Consider the following 15,959-nt stretch of genomic DNA (forward strand, 5'->3'; position numbering starts at 1 on the left):
GCCACAAACACATCCAAGTTTTCTGACATTACATCAAGGTCTTAGTCTTTCTACTCATTATTACATGCCAGACATGCCAACCATGCAAAAGGTCATCGCAAATGAAACCCTAGTAGCTAGCGCAACAACTACTAGCCTACTCATCATGGTCGCTGTCTAAGTCGGAGATGTCGACATTGTCACCATCCACATCATCGTTGTCATCATCAATTGGTGCCTCAAGCTCTTTGGGATCCTCATCCTCATCTAGATCCATCTCTGCGGCTCTAGGCGGAATGTAAGGGTGGAGCTGGTTATTCAGCTAATGAACCTCCTCATGTAGGTTGTCATTGTACTCTTCTACATTGGCCAACTGCTACTCCAGCTCAACCTATTGAGCTCTCAGAACATCTTCTATGGACCAGGCTTCATTCCTCTGGTGGAGCACATGGACCAACATGCGCTCAATGTTCCTGTTGGCGGTGGTCAGATGCTCAACCTGCTCTCTCAGTGCACGTACGTCTCCCTCATAGACTCCAGTCCTCTGGGTCACCTAATCCCTCTGACGAGTCAACTGAGCCATCTCTGCACTAAGCCTCTCAATCTCGGCATCATGATCCCTCTGAAGCTGACGTCGGTCATCGCGGGCATGACCAAGAGCACCAGACACATGTCTTAGGCTACCTTCTACTCCATCGAAAGCCTTCATCACTGCGAACATGACGCTCATGGTAGGGTTATCACTGTTCTGTCCTTCTGCTGCACCAATCTCTAGAGATCTTCCTCTTGCTTATTGCCATGAGTCAGTGGAGGGGTTGCCCCTCGGAAAGACTCCAACTAAAGCATCTGCCAACTCCTGAGGAAAACAATCCATGATATCCCTCAGTATCCCAAAGGCTACCCTATCAGCTGCTTCTTCAGCAGTCCTGCTAGTTGACTCATAAAGCCAACTAGTCCACTCAGAACCGTCACCTCGGGGACAAACAACGGCCTCCACAGTAACCAAGAGACCTTCCCCCAACTGCTCATTTGTCCAGAAATAGTGGGGCTCTGTTCCATCAGGATAGCCTACATAGCTGAGCACTCTCCACAAGAGTGTAGGCATCCCAAACTCTCCAAGAAATGTGTGGCGCTGACGGGTACGTGGAGCAAGCTGATGGTAGGGAGCTCTACCTCCGGTGGACTTGTGAGCGGTCTGCTTTGTGCATGCCATCTGTAGCAAATTTTGTTTTATTACCCATGTGAGATCAAGGTTAAGTTGTCATTTTTATCAAAATGAGATAATCAACTTATAAGGGGAGGAACAATGCCATGAATGATATGTAACAACATGATGCATGCACGTTCCGTATGTTCTCACAAACTTAGGAAAAATAACAATTGCTAGCGGCATAGACGGTGGCATACAACGGTCTCTGATAAACGTAGTTAATACGTACTACACGATAGCGCTGTTATGTACCTGCAAAAGATCCACTTCAGCCCAAACCCTGACAGTATGAAAAATATGCACGAAAGCTATAAAGTAATCTACTCATTCTACACGCATCCCTAGATATGCGTACAACGGTAGAAACTACCCAAACCATCGTCCTATCGACGACATCGCCACCACAGGATGGAATCCCCATACATTGGATACCTTCATACAAACATGCGTATGGCATGTAAATAATCTGGCATCATATAAGCACTTCCCTAGATCGGTAGTGTATCCGATCATGCTCTCACAACTCTCACTTACCGAGGCGTAGAGGCAATGGATCCATACATTACCACTCAAGTGAATGGCACTCAAACAATAGCACGCCGTATGAGCAGTGAAATAGAAATATGATGCAAAGACCCCCCAAATTAGTACTTAAATAAGCCACCTAGAGTCCTTAACTGGGCATAAAGGATATGACCACTGGCACACTCTTAAGTTTTAAATTAGAGGTTGAAACACCTATATACTATAAGTTCGTAATTAGTTTTGTAACACAAAACCCTTTTGTTTTAAATACATGCATGAATAGTAACTTGCTAAACCTTGCTCTGATACCAGCTGTAACAGAACCGACCAATTATACGAGATTAAGTAAGGAAATCTTCCGCCGAAGCAGATAATTTAGCAAACTTAAGCCCATATAACCTGGTAGTCCATGAAACCACGAAGGATTTCAAACCAATCGACATACAAACTAAGATCGTACAAGTTTAGCAAGTACCGTCACATGTTATATAAAGTTCGCAATGATAGTTGGATACATTAGAGTTTAGAACATAAAGTTATTACAAACCAAGTTGAATCTAAAATAGCAGAAGCAAATAGTTTTAAAGTCACACACACACTTTTGGTTCAGATACAGTGCTAGTAGGTAGTCATCTCCAACAAAAGCAATAGAGGAGAGATACGGAGTGACCATTGCCCTTGGTCCTAGTTGTCCCCCATCGCCGGGTATAGGCAGTTAATGCAATAGTTGTAGTACATGTGACCATCTGCAGCAACAATGGGAACAACGCCCTGAGTACGAGAAGATACTCAGCTAGACTTACCCGTCTTAAACCAAATAAAGCGACACTAAGGATTATACAAGGCTTTCTTTAGTGGGCTTAGCTGACTTGTTTGTGAAAAGCATAAGCTATCATGAAGAAACCATTTTAAGTACTTTGCATCATCTTTATTATGACCTATCCATCTAGGTAAGCACCTGTACTATAGCAATCACTTGATTAACCAATAACATCCAGTTACCAACTTAGATTTAGCATATCTCATACCATCTAGATAACCATTAGTGTTCCATAATAATTACTATGATGCTGTAGCTCGAGTCGAGTGCTCACTATCTAGAAGCGATGGCGATTCGAATCGATTCCTAACCAGCTGGTGATTTATTCCTCACACAAACCACACTCACCGATCAAGTGAGCTACAGATCACCAATGACACTTTCCAAGTAGCCGTGGGATAACAGTTCGGGACCACACTACCCAGGGACCGCCCGACTACCAGGACGCACCTTGGGCTCACTCTTCGCGTCCCCGTCATACCCCCTTCAGCACCAGTCTGCCAATTCGAGTTTATCCCAGCTCGAATAGTGTCACTAGCTTCACGGTCGAAAGGTACTTTATTTGACCAGCTAAATGTGAGGCATGCGTTCAACATGACAAGAGGGATGAGCAACGATCGGTCCTTAATCGACACAAATGGAAACTAACAGCACCCTAGAACCCTGTCTGGTTGCCTCCAACTTTTTCTGTCCGGTCTCCAATTATCCATCACACATGGTTAATTCTAGGATATCATTCTTTCCATAGCTAAATTCTTCCAGTAACCACCTATAATGTAGGTGACCGGATATCACCGATCGCTACCGGTCTAAGCAAGGCTAAGCAGATATTCGATCCTGACCTAACAGGATAAAAGGTAATAAGGTAGGCAAGGATAGTAATAAATGCATCAACGGTTTCACTCAACTCCTACAGCTTAATGCAACAATATATAAACTCATATATATAGAAAGAATTGCTTTTATAAAGTAGGAGACTTATAATGCTCCAAGGCTTGCCTCGTTCGAACAAACTAGGGTGATGATCCATGCACTCGGGCAAGTCCTCTCCTTGTTCCTCTTCCTCTAGCACCTCCTGTGCCTGGACTTCTTGTGGATCTGTCCCGGTCTGCTCTTCCTGAACTACTACTAGCAACTCCTCCTATGATCCTGTATGATGCAGATGTATGAGTGCTAATGCATAGGTGCATCGAAGAGATGTAATGTAATGATCATGATGCATGAAATGTAGATGAACATGTTTAACTTTATTGGACATAGTAGAAGTAAAGCTCTTCTACAAGGTAGCCAACATCATCCAAGAACATGTACTACTATACTACTACTACAACCACTGTACTAACATGCCAAGTCACCACAGCAATCTAAGATGCGTCAAAGATACACCAAAGCAAACATTATTAACTAATCATGCATTAAAGAAGATTAGTTTATTTCATTTTAAACTAGGGCTACAACAGCAACATATATTTTTGGTGCTCATAAAAATCTGAGAAAATTACAGTAGCATAGTACTACTATAAGTAGGCTACCATAAAATTTTCATGGCATTTGGATAAGTAAAATAGCCTACACAAAAATGACAAGCTATGGTTGATAATTAAGCATGAAATTACTTTGTACTATAAAAAGTGTCAAACAACAGTTTTGGTATTTTTCCTATGTTCTACACAGTAAACAATCACTGCCCAAAAATTATCATATACATGTTTTATACAATTTTTGCTCTCTATATAAAATAACAAAAATCATCAATTAATGGCACTTGAACTACACATCAATATTTCTCTACAGAACATGCATGACATATATTTTTCCTACAAAGTACATCTCAAGCATAGATCAACCAACTTGGAATCATATATTTCTGATGTATATTCTATTTATTAGACATTTTCTAAGAAATCAACATTTATTCAATTTAAATAAAGCTACACAGAAAAGTATCACAAATTTGACATGCAATATTTTTAACAGATAGATCTAGTCACAAGAAACCTAGCAAAATTTGTTTCAACAAATTTGGAGCTATTTTGAGCAAGTTATGAATTTCAAAAGCATTTAAACAAAATCTGTAAATCATTTCTTTTTTTTCTGAAAAACCAGCGGGCCTTAAAACGTTGGGTGCACCTGGTGCAGTGCACCCAGGTTCGCGCCGAGGAGCTGAAGCGTGGGCCCCCATGGGTCAACCGGCCCCGCTGGTCAGTCAACCGGAGATAGGGGACGGCTTTGACCGGCCGGATCTCACCGGCGGTGAGGTCGCCGGCGGTGTGGTCGCCACCGTCGGACTCCACACGACGATGCACACATGCTGGTACTACTTACATGGCCAGAGGACCACCGGAGTAGGGTGGCCGGTGACCATGGCGCGCGGCGACGTTGTATAGCGGCGGTGCGAGCTCGTTCCGGCGCAAGGGTGGCCGGAGCGGTGACATCGGCTCGTGACCGAGCTTCGCCATTGCGAGGCGGGCACGACGCGCGTGAAAGGAGGAAGAGAGGGAGGTAGAGCAGGGCTGGCCATAGCGGCGTGCACTGTGGCCAAGCCCGGTGAGCGGCGGCGTAGAGGAAAACACCCGATTGGCCTTACCTCCAGTCGATTCGCGTGGCGAGCGGGTCGGCAGTGGGGTGCATGAGGTGGCGGTGCTGGTGGCGTGAGAAGGCGGCGAGTGGTACGGTGGCTGAGGTAGAACACGGTGGCGAATGGCGTGGCGGCACTGAGCTTCGCTACTGCTGCTGCTGTTTGAGCGAGGGAGGGTGGCGAAGCGAAAAGAAATGGCGGAGTGGGGAATAGCGTGGCTCGGCTGCGGCTAAGGCAGGCAGAGCCGGTCGGAACGGGCAAGCCGGCGGTGCCACGCGGCGAGCTCGCCGGTGCATGGCCGCCACGTGGCGTGCACGCTCTGGCGTGGTCAGAATGTGGGCACGGCGAAAGGGAGGCGCGGCGCGGAGGCAGGCTAGGCGGCCTGTGCGGCTGGGCTGAAAAGGAGGCGGCGGCCCATTCAAGGTGAAAATGATTTTTTTTCAATTTCTTTTCTCCCCCAAATTCATTCAAATGAATTTTTTTGAACTTTTTCAAGGTAGTTTCAAAAGTTGGACCCAAAATAGAAGTTGCTTAGAAAAATGTACTCTACAACTTTGCTTTAATGACCAAAGTCAAATTCTTGCTAGATTTTGAATTATAAAATTAAAGTCAATTAAATTTCAAAACCCTATTTTGGAAGATTATTTTTAAAAGAAAAATTTGGCAAAAATTTAAATATAAACTTTGCTCCAAATTGTATCCTAAACATTTATAAGCTATCTTAGTGATCAAACCAAGAAATCATATCACCCAAACATGAGCATGGCATTTCAAATAGTTTAAACATGATGAATTTCAATTTAATTTCAGCACCATATGAAATGGCACTTCCTTTCTTTAGAATGGAATGCATAGATGCTGCTTATGCATAATGAAATGATGATTATGCTCATGAGATGGAATGTTAATGCATGCTTAACACTGAGGTGTTACAGTCTCCCCTCGACGCCTTCGGATCCAACCACAAGGGGTGAGCCATGCAGCCCTCCACCCGATGAGGTAGGGAGCTCGGTCTCCCTCTCCTCTTCTACCACAGCTGGTGGAGGAGGGGCCATGAGAGTTACCTCCGATGCGACCTCTACCATCAGCACCGGGATCGTTGCCAATGCCGCCACCGCCGCTGCCATCGTACCAGCAACCGACCCGGGGGGCACCACCCTCGAAAGAGAAGGGTTCGCCGCCGCCACCCTATTCCCCCCGTCGCTCACCGCGACACGCTACAGGGTGGGCCTCCAAGTGTCCTACACAGGAGTTGGGGCGATGCTCAACCCCATCATTGCCTGGACACTGACAAAAAAGTGCAGGTAAGTCACACTCCAAAAAGGCTCAACAGTAAAAGATCGAAAAGAAATGAAGAAAACATACCAGGAGGTAAGCGGCACGACCCTGAAGGCAAGACCCGACGTCGACGGGCCTACAGGGCAAGGACCGCTCCTAGGCTATGACCCGCGCCCCCTCACTTCAGCCGGGGGCGGAGTCATCCCAACTGGCTCCTGCCTGGCCTACGTGTCGCCGCGACCCTCGGCTCGGGACTCCTCGACAGAAGCAGTAGGTGGGGCATCCTTTGGCTGTGAGTCACGCGCCGGTGCTGGTCCCGGCGATGCACGGGTGCCAGTCTGCTCTTTGGACTGCCCGGCTTGCTCGACTGCGTCCGTGGTAGGCGGGGACAAGACCAACGAGGCCACCGAGGGGCGCGGTGACCGTGTCCGCTTTGCCTCTAGTTCACCGACAGCGTCTACGCTCATCGCATGCTTCCTCAGCATAGGAACCACCGTGCGCCTCTCCGCCTCCTGCTCATCACCAGTGGACATTGCCGTAGGGCCACGACGCTCCGCCAAGGTCACAATGACCTCCTGACTTTCCTCCTCCTCAGAGGAAACCATGTCATCCACATCTGTGGGATCCTCTGACATGAGCTCTGACTCGATGTCGCTCCTACGTTCCCCAGCCTTCATGCGCCGGGCGATCTCCTACTCCTTCTCTTGCTTCCATCAAACCTCCTTGGTTCTCTTCTTCTTCCTAGCATCCACCGCCTCCTTCTAGGCGGCCTGTCGAGCCATGCCCTCTGATCCCTTGGGAAGGTGCGGCTGGGACTTATAAACTCCAAGCCCCTACGGAACGGGTGGCTCAAAATAAAAAAGGAAAGTAGAGGAAGAAGCATGGGCTAAATAGAAGGGGGCATACCAGTATGGACACGATCGCGAAGTTAAAAGGTGTGGGCTTCCCATCGACCTTCTCTTTGGGCTTCAGCTGTAGCACCCAGCCAAGGTGACTCCAGACCTCGTCGTTCGGCAGCTCGTCCGGCGACGCACAGTCTAGGTCCATCAGGCCATTGTACTTCCACATCGGCTGCGACCTCTCCGCCAACAGCAAAACCCTATGGTGGTAGATGGTGTGGAACACCCGCACCCCATCAAGGCCATGCCACACGAGCTTCTGGAGCTCCTCCTCGATGACCCCACCTTATGCTTCTCCCGACGAGCACAACCCCACGACCAACTATCCTGCTTCTTTGGCCTCCCGCCGGTGAACACTAGGAATGGTGCCTCCGCCGGATTCCTAATATAAAACCACTCCCTGTGCCACCCTCGGTTGGAGTCATAGGGGATGTACGCGGGATACGAGCCTCCCACGCTCGGTTTCCTCTATAGGGTGAAACCCCCCACTAGCGCGACCTCGGCCAGATTCCCCACTGTCAAAGCTCTCCCAGAGAACAGCCGCTGGAAGAAGTCCACGTGTGGCTCCATTCCGAGGAAAGCCTTGCAGACGGTGATGAAGCCGGTGATGTGCAGCACCCTCATCGGATTAAGGTGCTGTAGCTCCAGACCCCACTCATTGAGGAGCCCACGTAGGAACCAGTGTGTGGGGTATCCTAATCCATGCTCATGGAAGGTGAGAAAGGAAACCACCTCATCAGGCTAAGGTTTCGGTAACTCCTCCCTCCTAGGAGCCCTCTAGTGCACCACCGCCTTCGGCGGTAGAAACCCCTTCACGGCGAAGGCCTTCAACACCGACTCCCTCATAGTGGATGACCTCCAGTCCAACATTTCTCTTTGGGATCACAAAAGGATTTGTGAGTTTTTTTCTTCTCCCTCGCTCTCTCCCTTTTCTTTCCTAGAAACCACCGTGGCTCTCAAGAACGCTCTCGGCAAGAAGGAAAAGGAAAGGAGGTGGCAGATGAGGAATAGGTGAAAGAACAGGGCAAAAACCTTCTCCCTTCTCCTACTTAAGGAAAAGGGTACAACAGTTAGGGGAGGGTGCGCTGATCGGGAAAGACAAAATGGCAGAGCGAAAAACCCTCTCTTTCCTATTTAATGCAGATGAGACGCGCCCTGACTGATGAGACGTGCCCTACCTGATGGAATGACTCTTGATCAGACGGGACATGGCCTAGGTATAGCCCACCACTACCGCATGCCGGGCACAAAAACCAAAGCGCCACCGCACATAGGCGGCTCTTCGCATCCCTAGACGGGACTTAGAAAAAACCCAAAACGAGATCTCTGCCAGGAGAGACCATCGGGCTTCTTAAGTCGATCAAATGGCTTAGAAAACACACTAAGAGATAGGTAGGGAGCGAATGGACGCCCCATGTAGGCCATGCCGACTCCGTCACGAACGATGAGCACGGGTCCTAGTCGGACGTTTCCTACTGAAGCTCTCCAAACCCCGTCACTCGAGTCATCAAGGTAACACTACCCACCCCCTCTATTTTTTTATAAATCATTTCATACATCCATACGCGCATTCATTCCATACGCCCGTGTCCCCCGGATGATTCGAGCCCTGAATCGCCCGAGGGCTCGGGAACAAAGCATCGCACATGCAGTGAAATGCATCACAACACTCCGTGTTGCGTCATGAAGCGGCAGTTGACTCATTCGACATGAGCAATGACTGACTGGGGTTCGAAGTCTGGCCCGTAAAGGGCTCGAGGCCGCCCCACATCAAATAGAGCCAGGGGAGAAAAATGTTGATGAGCCCCGTGTGGCCCTCGCCCAGTCTGGCAGACAGGGTCATCTCAACCTTCTCGTTTGATCCTAAGCCTCTACCAAGCCCATAGAATCTCTATCGAGGGGAGGCCATTAGGCCACCCGGGTCGGTCTCTGGAACGACCTAGGCATCTATCGGGTTGCAGCTAAAGGAGCAGTGGAATGTCACAAGAGGGCTATGTTGACCCCGTCACGAATGACGGAGCTAGATTCCAATCGATCATACCCATTGGCGAACTCACCAAGTGTGTCACTCGAGCCTGAGTGATCGGTACAAGCGACAAAACTCAGCCCCTCCGGTTGTGAGGAACCGAGGACGGGGTAACACACACAACTCAAACCGACCCCTACTAAAGCCCAACGGGGCTCAGGGGCTCAAGACACAAAACGCCTAGGTCTACGACCCTGAACTCGCCCTATCCGGCTACGCTTCGACTGCACTCCAAAACTACCTGGGTCTGTGACCCCGAACTCGCCCTATCCAACTATGCTTCGACTGCACTCCAAAACTACCTGGGTCTGCGACCCTGAACTCGCCCCATCCGGCTATGCTTCGACTGCACTCCAAAACTACCTGGGTCTATGACCCTGAACTTGCCCCATTAGGATCCATGACTCCGACTCGCCCGATCCCACAACGCACACCGACGCCAGGATCAGTGAGCTTCGACACAATCGATCCCTAAAACTAACTAACTAACTACCTCAGCTGCACAGACTACACCGAGGCCAGGAACCACGACTCTGACTCATCCGATCCCATGGCGCGCACCGACGCCTGGACCCGCGAGCTCCGTCTCATCCGATCCCTTGACTAACAGCCTCGCCCGATCCCACAGCACGCATCGACGCTAGGATCCACGAGCTCTGTCTCACCTGACCCTAAAAAACTAAACGCCACGGCTGCACAACGATGCCTTGGTTGACAATTCTGTCTCAACTAAAAAGCACACACACACGCCCGCTGACAAACACCCCCCAGACGATTCTGCCTGAATCACCCGGGGGCTCAGGGGCTACACCCGTGGGTGCGCTCACGCGCACTCGCTGACAAAATAAAAACCTCCCCCGCTGGCAACACGAAACCCCCTAGACGGTTCTACCTGAACCGCCCGGAGGCTACACCCGCGGGTGCGCTCGGGGGCAAAAATCCCCTAGACTATTCTGCCCGAATCGCCTGGGAGCTCGGGGGCTCCTATCGTGTTCATAAACCCGAAGTCCCTCGCGGGCCGGCTTTCCAACAAAAGCTTGGCTCAAGCAGACAAACGCGTAACTCATGGGCTGGCCCAAGTATCTAAACGATAGGCTAGAAGGGCAATTCAATCACCGACTGAAAGGTTTGGCCGAGGAGGAGCGACACCCGCCTTCCGACTCCGGCCCACCTCTCCGACTGGAGCGCCCGCTTCGGTCTACAGCCCACCTCCAGACAGTCTCTCCGACTGAAAGGCCTGGCAAAGCACTACCTCTGACTCTGACCCCACGTCTCTGACCGGGGTATGCAAAGACCCTGCTCACTGCTCTTTTTCGACTGGCGTAACCAGAGCCGACTGGGACCAACCGACTGGGGATGCCCGCTCAGAAAAGACTAGGGAACGGGCGAAGAAAGCAAGGCAAGACACACAAGTCAACCCACGATACTAGGGACCATACCCTGTACACCTGCAGGAACAGTACTCTGCAACCGCCCTAACACAAACAATGTTGTAGGCGTCAACATTTTCCCTATAGTATTGTGGGCAGCATTAACTCCCATACGGTAAGGCTCTCTACATGCCTCTAGGCATCGACAGTGTTGTGGGCGCCGGCATTTATCGTACCGAGTGAACATGGTGAAACTCCTCACATGCCTCTGGGCATCAACAGTATAGCAGGTATCGACATCTGCCATACCCGCACAAAACGACGCAACCTCCCACGTACATCCGACAACCAACAGTATCATGGGCGCCTACCATCATCCTATACCCGCCGACGTGGGCAACAAGGCTTAGAAACATACGTACTCTCTCCCTCTCACTTGCAAGGCTATCCCCTTCATCTATAAAAGAGGATGCGCTCTCTTCCAGGAGACTGAATTAAGCCAGTTCATCCAAGTCATTTTCCATTTTTTATTAGATCAACCAAGTTTACTAGCACACAACCACAGAACCACTAGGTTCGAACCACAAGCACACGCTTGAACACTTAGCTCATAGCGAAGCTCTTATCGCTCTCGGCCCTTCCGACCGGAGCCTGGCCGGACCTCTTGTACCTCCCATCTTTCTCCTTCTCGTTTGTAACCCCACTGCAAACTTCGAGCACCTGAGCTCAGGAATAAAGTCACCGACCAACTTAAACTGGACGTAGGGCACGTTGCCTGAACCAGTATAAACCCTATGTCATTGAGTGCTAGGCCACCTCCGATCACAACGTGCGGCAAAACTACAAATATTTACTTGTTGATCACTTTTTGCACCGACAAAGACGTTGTTTAGATCCAAGAAGATAATAGTTAGCTGCTAATAATTAGCTCTTTGAATCCATACAGGTCAGCTAATTATTAGCTTAACTCAAACTAACAACTATTTTACTAGTTGAACAAAACTTGCTAATAGCAGCTAATATTAGATGTGATCTATTAGCTAGCTAATTATTAGCAGCTAATGGATTGAAACCGAGCCTAATATTAACTGCTATTAACTTGTGTAGAAAACTAGTGAAATAATTGTCATTAGCTTAGTATTCAACTATCAATTAGCTAAACTATTAGCTTGACCTAGATCAAGAAGCTAATTAGCTAATAATTAGTTCCTTGGATCCAAACAGGACCCTAATCTATGATGTCAGATATTATGCCATGCATTACCTTTAGTTTAGCGCTAGATTTTGGCCAATGACCCCTTTGGAACAAGTTATATCTAGAAATATGACTCAAACTCTAGGAAAATTTTGTGTAATGACCCATACAATTTATGACTTATGCTCGAAATTTGTATTATAGGTAACTTTCCTTTCATACATTTTGTTTCGGGTTGTCAACATGAGGTGGAAACTTATAATTGAAATTCTGGCTGCTTGGATCATTTTATTTAAAGGAATTAAAATCTACTTAATAAATTAGGTTATTTAGTTTGGAATTTGACATTCCACCACTTTCCAAAGTTTAAATATAAGTCTATCTCAAATTCATAGGGCGGGAGTTGGAAATTGATTCTATAGATCACCATTCTATGTTTCTACTTTGCAACTTATAACATGCTCTTCAACTCGCTCTCTATGATAAAAATGCAACACATAACTATCTCTCTCGTATAGCCAACAATAATATACAAATATAATCCATATACAACAATATGAACTTAATTAATATGTGTCTAAATTATAATTATTAGAATAAATTCAATTCCAAGGATCGAGACGCAAAGAAATTCTACTAAGAAAAGGAATTCTTTTGACATGTATTCAAGCGCAACCAACATCCCTTTACCATAAAGGAATAATCCTTCCCATTCCTTACAATTTTGAAGTCTTTTTTATAAGAAGATCATGCATGGAAAATCCATCAACTTTGAAAACTCTGCCTTTGTTTTTTATAATGGAAATCTTGCTCCATTTGAAACCTCATAAAATCTTTACACGATCCTACATAAATCGTACGACAGTGAAATTGTCAATTCGTAGAACTAGGAAACGGATTCATCAGAGTACAAAATAGTTGGCTTTTCAGCGGAGAGGAAAACACAAAGAAACGGCCTCGTTTTCTTATTGGGCTCGGCCCATACTTAACACAGTGAACCCAGACATCCATATGTTCTGAGCCCAAAGCCATCGCCAAGTATCCCTCCACCCATTCCTCTCGGCCTCGCTTCTCTCCCGACGCCCTTCACTGCCGGAGCGGCAGGAGCACGCCGCCAGATCACGGGAACCCACAGCTTCCCCGCTCCCGTCGGTTTCTGGTACTATCCTCTCGCTCCCTCTTCGGCCTCCCCTCCACTTGCAGCTCAGCTTCCTCGTTGTGGGGCATGCGGCTTGTTCCCGTCGCCCATCCCGTGCCGCGCGCGCGAGGTGTTCGACGCATTGCCTCTCTGGGTTCTCGCGCGCGCTGGGCACCATTCCCTTCATGGTGCTTCCCTGTTCCCGGGGACGGGTGTAATGACGCAGCCTCACTGGCACGCGTGCTGCTCCTCTGCTGCTTTGTTTCCAGGACCGGCGGCTGAGCCTATGGCGAGGACACAGGATTCGTGGTCGAACATCCCGCCGGAGCTCGCGGGCCTCGTTCTCCGGCGCCTTCACGCTCACGTTGACCGCGTCCGCTTCGCAGCCGTGTGCCCCCAGTGGCGCTCCGCTGCTCGGCAGGTCCGGCTGCCCCCTCCACTGCCGCTGCTCGCTCTCAAGGATGGGGACATCTTCTACAGCATTGCCCCGGGGTGAGCCGCTCCACTTTGCTGGCTGCAAAACCGGCTTCATTTCCACAGCTTCTGGTAACTGGCTGGTGTATCGGCGCTTCTGCGACTTGCTCTTGGTGGACCCCTTCTCTGGTGCCACCACGACCCTTCCTGCACCATCTAGGGTTCATCTCGCCGACGAATCCGAGGGTGATGATTACATGGACGGTCATGATTCTGTAGACGAGGCTGAGGATTCTGAGGACGGCCATGATTCTGCAGACGAGGCTGATGATTCTGAGGATGGTTCTACACCATCCAGCGTTCATCTCCCCAATGAAAACAAGGGTGACGATTCCAGGGCCGGTCATGATTCTGCAGACGAGGCTGAGGATTCTGAGGACGGCCATGATTCTGCAGACGAGGTTGATGATTCTGAGGATGGTTCTACGCCATCTACGGTTCATCTCCTTGACAAAGACGAGGGTGATGATTCCAGGGATGGTCGTGATTCCGCAGACGAGGGTGAGGATTCTGAGGGCGGCCATGATTCTGCAGACGTGGGTGATGATTCTGCAGACGTGGGTGATGATGGTTCTGTTTACACCGACAGATCAGAGATGCTATCAATGGACGTGAAACACTTTGAAGTGATCAAACTAATGGTGTGCTCGCCCAACCTCATTGCTGCGCTGTTAAAAGGTAGCGAAAACAATCGGATTGCAGTGTGCCGGCCAGGAGGCTCCAAGTGGTCAGTAGCATGGGACCTGTCTTTGTGGATTACTGACATGGCTTTCTACCAAGGGAAGCTCTACGTTGTTGACTATCATGAGGACCTCTTGGCTCTGGACATCAGCGTGGATGACAAGACGGATGATCCACGGGTTTCTCGTATTGGACGGGTCATCAATGTTTATCAATTTGATAATTAGCTGACCTTGTTGAGGATGCTCTACCTGGTTGAGTCGTGTGGCTCATTGTTGCTGGTGCGTAGAAGGATTTTCCATAAGCATGTTCATGGCGACGGACAGATACACACTTTTGCTGGACAGTGTGAGCCTGATGTTTCGATATTGGAGGCAGACTTTGGGCGATCACAGTGGCGCAGGCTGACGACCCTTGCTGACGATGAGGCACTGTTTTTAGGGCCATGCTCCAGGGCTGTTTGCATGCCTCAGGGTGACTCACCGGGCAATCGCGTGTGGTTCTTGGATGACTACAAGGACTTTCACCTTTGGAATGAGTGGCCTAGCAGCTTGAGTTCTGACACCAGCAGCGTGGCAGACCCCAAGCCTTTCTCGCCTCTGCCAATGATCTCGTGGAGGGGCTTCCTGGCAAATTCAGGTGCTGCATGGTTCTTCCCTTCAAACTGATGCTGTTGGTTGCACGGTTGTTACAATCAAAGCTGTTAAAGGCACCATGTGTTTCTCTGACGGTAGTACGGTGGCCTTCTGGCATTCGCAATGCTGACTTACTTTTGGATGATTATGTTGTGCTTAGCTTTGTGGACTTGTAATGGGAACCTTGTGGAAGAATTCTGTTAGTTGCTAGTAACCTATTCTGTTAAGCATTTGGATGGGGAAGTCGCAATGGTGCTGTTTGATCTGTGAATGCTGTCTTATCTATCGTCAATCTTTTGTCGTGGAGTAATACTTTGATAGGTTTGTGGGTTGCTTGCTATGCTGTTTTAGGTTAAGCCCATGGTCCTTGTGGGAACTAAGCCAAAAATTTGTTGTATGCATCCCGTGACACTTTCGGACGAAGTGAAATGTTTCTGTTGAGATGGATGGTGTTTCTGGAAGGGGACGATTGGTGCTCTCATCTCATGTTTGTTTCCAAGGAACATGAACAAGTTATAATTGTGTAATTAACCCGCTAGGAATTATCACTTGTGTTACTGAATGAGAGTGCCATATGCATCCGTTAGTTTCATTATGCCTGTAGTCATGTACTGTATCATTGCAGGCCTCATTAGATTGCTCACCTTGAAGTTCAGGTGGTTGTTATTATCCCCTTGTGGAAGTTATAGCTCCATATATAGTCATCTCAGTTTGAACATCAGACTATCAGTACTTATCTGATCGTAGTATGGTGCAGTGTAACACACAGTGTTGAGCATCTAAATATCTGTTTAGGAATAGTGCAAACTTCTCGCATTGATATTTAACCGTTGCTGGCGAAATAATTTGCTTGTATTCTTGGGAGACTCTCTTTTGGCCATATCTGTGTCCCCAGGTTGAAGTTCCTTAACCCCTATCTGGAAGGAAAAAGCCCTATTGACCTCCAGCAATTATTGTTGTGGTCCGATCAATTACCCAATCGAATTAGAAACTCGATGTTTTTGTTGTAACTAAATGAAACCCATCTTTTTTGCTCCCTTTAGTGGTTTGCAGATGTTTTCGTTGTAACTACTAAAACCGATCTCTTTTTGTTCCTTTGGTGGTTTGCAAGACGGTTTAGTTCGTGTCGCCACATCAAACATCTTATGTGG

At 48.4% G+C, this 15,959-nt stretch overlaps 1 pseudogene; it reads left to right on the forward strand.

The window, feature by feature from the left end:
- The first annotated feature begins 12,918 nt into the window (after positions 1 to 12,918).
- Positions 12,919 to 15,880, forward strand: LOC136477145 (uncharacterized; annotated as a pseudogene).
- The last annotated feature ends 79 nt before the right edge of the window (positions 15,881 to 15,959 follow it).

The sequence above is a fragment of the Miscanthus floridulus genome, chromosome 8, assembly GCF_019320115.1.
Source record: "Miscanthus floridulus cultivar M001 chromosome 8, ASM1932011v1, whole genome shotgun sequence".
In the NCBI taxonomy this organism is placed as follows: Eukaryota; Viridiplantae; Streptophyta; class Magnoliopsida; order Poales; family Poaceae; genus Miscanthus; species Miscanthus floridulus.